Raw genomic sequence first — 6,336 nt, 5'->3', positions numbered from 1 at the left:
GACTACAGCATGCGCCACCATGGCTGGCTAATTTTTCTTTCTTTTTTTTTTTTTTTGAGATGGAGTTTCGCTTTTGTTGCCCATGTCACGGTCTCAGCTCACTGCAACTTCCGCCTCCTGGGTTCAAGTGACTCTCCTGCCTCAGCCTCCCAAGTAGCTGGGACTACAGGTACACACCACCACACCTGGCTAATATTTGTATTTTTATTCTATTTATTTTATTTTGAGACAGAGTCTCACTCTGTCACCAAGGCCAGAGTACAGTGGCACGATATTGGCTCACTGCAGGCTCCGCCTCCCGGGTTCATGCCATTCTCCTGCCTCAGTCTCAGCCTGTAGCTGGGACTACAGGCGCCCACCACCATGCCCGGCTAATTTTTTGTATTTTTAGTAGAGACGAGTTTTCACCGTGTTAGCCAGAATGGTCTCGATCTCCTGACCTCATGATCCGCGTAATTTTTGTATTTTTTTTTTTTTTTTTTTTTTTTTGAGACAGAGTCTCGGTCTATTGCCGGGGCTGGAGTGCAGTGGCCGGATCTCAGCTCACTGCAAGCTCCGCCTCCCGGGTTTACGCCATTCTCCTGCCTCAGCCTCCCGAGTAGCTGGGACTACAGGCGCCCGCCACCTCGCCCAGCTAGTTTTTTGTTTTTTGGTTTTTATTTTTAGTAGAGACGGGGTTTCACCGTGTTAGCCAGGATGGTCTCGATATCCTGACCTCGTGATCCGCCCGTCTCGGCCTCCCAAAGTGCTGGGATTACAGGCTTGAGCCACTGCGCCCGGCCAATTTTTGTATTTTTAATAGAGACGGGGCGGGGGGGGGGGTTCTCCATGTTGGTCAGGCTGGTCTCGAACTCCTGACCTCAGGTGATCCACCTGCCTCGGCCTTCCAAAGTGCTGGGATTACAGGCATGAGCCACCACGCCTGGCTGTGAAGGTTTTTAGATGCTAAACTTTATTGGTAAAATCAGCAAAGGCTGGCTGGAGGACATGGGAATATTCTCTTCTCTGGACACTGGGGAGTGGACTCTCTGAGAATGACTGCTGACCAGTCCATTGTTTTCTGCCGAGCTGAGCTCATATTAATAATTATTAGTTAAATAAAGTATAATGTGATGGAAGAGACTTAATAGTATCCACGTTTCCAAACACAGCAGCTTTAGGAGACCAGTAATTGGGTCAGTGCACTGGTGGAAGCTGCCTGCCTGAAAGGCCAGCTAACCTTCCAGAACTTGAAGATTTTTCTAGAACGAGGCCATGCTCATTGTTTTTGTTTTTAAATTGGGGTCAGCAGGGTGCAGTGGCTCATGCCTGTAATCCCAGCACTGTGGGAGGCCAAGGCAGGTAGATAGCTTGGGGCCAGGAGTTCGAGACCAGCCTGGCCAATGTGATGAAACCCCGTCTTTACTAAAAATACAAAAATTACCCAGACATGATGGTGCATGCCTGTAATCCCCGCTACTTGGGAGGCTGAGGCACAAGAATCACTTGAGCCTGGGAGGCGGAGGTTGTAGTGAGCCAAGATCATGCCACTGCACTCCAGTCTGGGTGACAGAATGAGACTCTGTCTCAAAAATAATAGTAAAATAAAATAAAATAGGGGCCGGGCGTGGTGGCTCACATCTGTAATCCCAGCACCTTGCCAAGCCAAGGTGGGGGGATCACCTAAGGTCAGGTGTTCAAGACCAGCCTGATCAATGTGGTGAAACCCTATCTCTACTAAAAATACAAAAAATTAGCCGGGCGTGGTGGCACATACCTGTAACCCCAGCTACTTGGGAGGCTGAGGCAGGAGAATCGCCTGAACCTGGGAGGCAGAGGTTGCAGTGAGCCAAGATTGTGCCACTGTACTCCAGCCTGGGTGACAGAGTGAGACTCTGTCTCAAAAATAATAAATAAATAAATAAATTGGGGTCATCCATTCAGACATTAAGATTGGGGATTTTTACCTTTTAACTGAGTACTATCTGTAGGATTGTGAGGCTCTACTGGTGCGCCTGCCAGGAAATTCCTCAAGTCTAAGCCTACCTTAGTTCAGGGGACTCACTACAAAATTAACTGGCGTCAACTACATGTTAGACCTGATTAATATGCTTGTGATTAATAAATCAAGGTAAAATGGTAATTTCCCCCCATCTGGTTTTTGGTGGACTTTTCTGTAGTTCAGTATAGTCAGGTGTGTAGATCTGGGCAACCAGACCCTGGGCAACTTCAAGTTCATTCTCTTGTTTTTCTGTCCAGGATTTGGCACCAGAACAGCTCCTTAACTGCTGAGGAGGAATGAAGGGTGACAGTTACTCACAGTTTTCCTATTTCAGGGCTGACGGCAAAGGATTCCAGGCTTTAGGAAACTCAGATTGGGAAGCTGAGGGGAGATACTTAACCTTGATTTAAACAGCACCTGTTGAAGGGGCAGCTCATCTTTTTTTCTTTTTTCTTTTTTTTTTTTTGAGACGGAGTCTCACCCCGTTGCCCAGGTTCTGGAGTGCAGTGGCGCGATCTTGGCTCACTGCAAGCTCTGCCTCCCGGGCTCACGTCATTTTTCTGCCTCAGCCTCCCGAGTAGCTGGGACTACAAGTGCCCACCACCACGCCCAGCTAATTTTTCATATTTTTTAGTAGAGAGGGGTTTCACCGTGTTAGCCAGGATAGTCTCAATCTCCTGACCTTGTGATCCGCCCGCCTCGGCCTCCCAAAGTGCTGGGATTACAGGTATGAGCCACCGCGCCCGGCCATCTTAAAAACAGTAGTGTCTTCCATAGAGAGAGAGGTTTCATTTGGAATGTATTAGGCCGTTCTTGTGTTGCTATAAAGAAATACCTGGCCAGGCGCAGTGGCTCATGCCTGTAATTCCAGCAGCCTGTAATTTCCAGACCAGCATGACCAAAATGGTGAAACCCCATCTCTACTAAAAATACAAAAAAATAAGCCAGGCGTGGTGGCGGGCGCCTATAATCCCAGCTACTCAGGAGGCTGAGGCAGGAGAATCGCTTCAACCTGGGAGGCGGAGGTTGCACCATTGCACTCCAGCCTGGGCAACAAAAGCGCAACTCAGTCTCAAAACAAAACAAAACAAAAAAACCTTGAGAAGAGGTTTAATTGACTCATGGTTCCACAGGCTGTATAGAAGCATGGCACCAGGTGGCCGGGTGTGGTGGCTCACACCCGTAATCCCAACACTTTGGGAGACCGAGGTGGGCAGATCACCTGAGGTTGGACTAACCTGACCAACATGGAGAAAGCCCATCTCTACTAAAAATACAAAATTAGCCGGGCGTGGTGGCACATGCCTGTAATCCCAACTACTAGGGAGGCTGAGGCAGGAGAATTGCTTGAACCTGGGAGGTAGAGGTTACGGTGAGCCGAGATCAAGCCATTGCACTCCAGCCTGGACAACAAGAGCGCAACTCCATCTCAAAAAAAAAAAAAAAAAAAAAAAAGGCATGGCACCAGGAATCTATCTGCTCAGTTTCTGGTGAGGCCTCAGGAAGCTTCCAATCATTACTGAAAGCCAAGTAGGACCCAGTGTATCACACAGTGAGGAGAGCAAGAGCAAGAGAGAGACTTGGGCTGGGTAAGGGGATGCCACACATACTTTTTTTTTCTTTTTCGAGACGGAGTTTCGCTCTTGTTGCCTAGGCTGGAGTGCAATGGCATGATCTCGGCTCACTGCAACCTCCACCTCCCGGGTTCAAGCAGTTCTCCTGCCTTAGCCTCCTGAGTAGCTGGGATTACAGCTACAAGCATGAGCCACTGTGACACCATCCCTGGGCTATTTGTAACTTCTTATAATGCTAGTAAAAATAGTAATTTCTTTCCCATTTAGCATTTGTAATTAAAAAATGTATTTGTTTTATTTAAAAAATCAGTCTGGAGGAAAAGCTAGAATTTTGGGGGTAATAGTTCTTATGATACTGAAAAATACAGCCGGGCGTGGTGGCTCATGCTTGTAATCCCAGCACTTTGGGAGGCCGAGGTCGGCCGATCATGTGAGGTCAGAAGTTTGACATCAGCCTGGCTAACATGGAGAAACCCCATCACTACTAAAAATACAAAAATTAGCTGGGGGTGGTGGCACACCCCTGTAATCCCAGCTATGTGGGAGGTTGAGGCAGAAGAATCTGTTGAACCTGGTGAACCTGGGAGGTGGAGGTTGCAGTGAGCTGAGATCAAGCCACTGTACTCCAGCCTGAGCGACAGAGCAAGATTGTCTCAAAAAAAAGGAAAAGAAAAAGATCGAAGAAAACCCAGTATCCATGCCTTAACCTGTTGGTTCATTTCCTTGTAACTTTGTTAATTGCACGAGTGTTGTCTGGTATCATCTGAGCAAGTTGCCAGCTCTAAGGTTCTGCAATCTGAAAGTGCAGTGCAGCTCCTGGGAGGGCGTCTGTCCCCCTGGCTGGAGGCTCTCGAACAGAACGGAGGCTCTCACTGTCAGAGCCGTTGGGAGGACTCAGGCAGTGGATGGGGATGCAGACTAGATCATGTCCAAGGTCCTTAAAAACTGCAAGGTGTATAAGATGCAGCCAAATGGATTTAAGGCAAAACTCCACAAACAAAAGGGACAAAAACCCTCAAGGTGAAAAAATAAAACAATAAAGCTTGAACAGATAATTAGGAATTAAACAGCTAAATAATTTTTTTTTTTTTCTTTTTGAGAAGGAGTTTTGCCTAGGCTGGAGTACAATGGCACGATCTTGGCTCACCACAACCTCCGCCTCCCAAGTTCAAGCAATTCTCCTGCCTCCCTAGTAGCTGGGATTACAGGCATGCGGCACCACGCCCGGCTAATTTTGTATTTTTAGTAGAGATGGGGTTTCTCCATGTTGGTCAGGCTGGTCTCGAACTCCTGACCTCAGGTGATCTGCCCGCCTCGGCCTCCCAAAGTGCTGGGATTACAGGCATGAGCCACCGCGCCCAGCAATAATGTGGTTATTAAAGACACATTAACAATTCTTGTAATTGAAGCAGGTTTTCTTTTTTCTACAGACCACTATTATTTTATTCCTGTCTCTCTGGAAAATGAAAAATCCATTAGTTTTTCTCTTTTGCTTTTACCCAGAAATTAAAGGTTGGTAAGTGGTAATTAGCATAGCACCTGTCAAAGCCAGTTGCCTAATGGGGACCGACATTTGACTTAAGTTGAAAGAATGGAATACGGCTAATGTAGAGTTCATTAGTTCCAGCTGCTTTCTTTGACATTCTTTTCTCCTACTACGAGAACAGGTATGCCCTGCTCTCTCTTGCTCCCATTTTTAGACATATTGCTGCGCTCCTGTGTGCCTATTCTACAACGCTGGAGGTACAGTGGTTATAGGGAAATAAATGGTAATGGGGCAATATGTTTGTGACCACATTTATTACACATCTGGGATAGAGTTCACAGGTCTCTGCCCTACTGACTCTTGATAGAGGACTCCAGCACCCTATCTGTCTGCCCCTGAGAAACGAAAAAGAACCACTCTCCACAGTCTACTATACGTTAGGTACTAGGATTTTTCTCATTATAGTACTTCATTCCTTTTTTGAGGGGGGATTGGATTATTTTGAGACAGGGCCTCACTCTGTCACCCAGGGTGGAGTGCAGTGGCAAGTTCATAGCTCATTGCAGCCTCAAACTCCTGGGCTCAAGTGATCCTTCTGCCTTGCCATCCTGAGTAGCTAGGATTACAGGCATGTGCCACTACACCCGGCTCATTCTTAGTCTTTAAATTTTTAGAGAGATGGGGTCTTGCTACGTTCCCCAGGTCGGCTGGTACTTCATTTAGGCCAGGCGCGGTGGCTCACCACCTGTAATCCCAGCACTTTGGGAGGCCAAGGCAGGTGGATCACTTGAGGTCAGAAGTTTGAGACCAGCCTAGCCAACATGGTGAAACCCTGTGTCTACTAAAAATACAAAAAAAATTTAGCCGGGTGTGGTGGCGGGCACCTGTAATCCCAGCTACTCTGGAGGCTGAGGCAAGAGAATCGCTTGAACCCAGGAGATAGAGGTTGCAGTGAGCAGAGACTGTGCCACTACGTTCCAGCCTAGGCCACAGGCTCAAACAAAACAAAACAAATACAGTACTTCATTTAACCCTCTCAAGCTTGGAGCCTTAGACTAAGAGGTTAGACTCAATCCGGTTTGTCTCACTCCCACATCCACAGGACATTTTCCATCATCCATCCAGTTCAGCCGCTTGGTGGATTCACTTCAAGTACTGAATACCAATACCAGCGCCCAGACGAGTCAATGAAAGCTCTGTGTGTTTGACAGAAAGAAAATATTCTGGCTGTGTGTGGTGGCTCATGCCTGTAATCCCAAAACTCTGGGAAGCTGATGTGGGAGCATTGCTTGAGG

The sequence above is a fragment of the Trachypithecus francoisi genome, unplaced genomic scaffold (genome assembly GCF_009764315.1).
Source record: "Trachypithecus francoisi isolate TF-2019V2 unplaced genomic scaffold, Tfra_2.0 Lachesis_group12, whole genome shotgun sequence".
NCBI classification, from domain to species: domain Eukaryota; kingdom Metazoa; phylum Chordata; class Mammalia; order Primates; family Cercopithecidae; genus Trachypithecus; species Trachypithecus francoisi.
Note: the sequence above shows the minus strand (reverse complement) of the source record.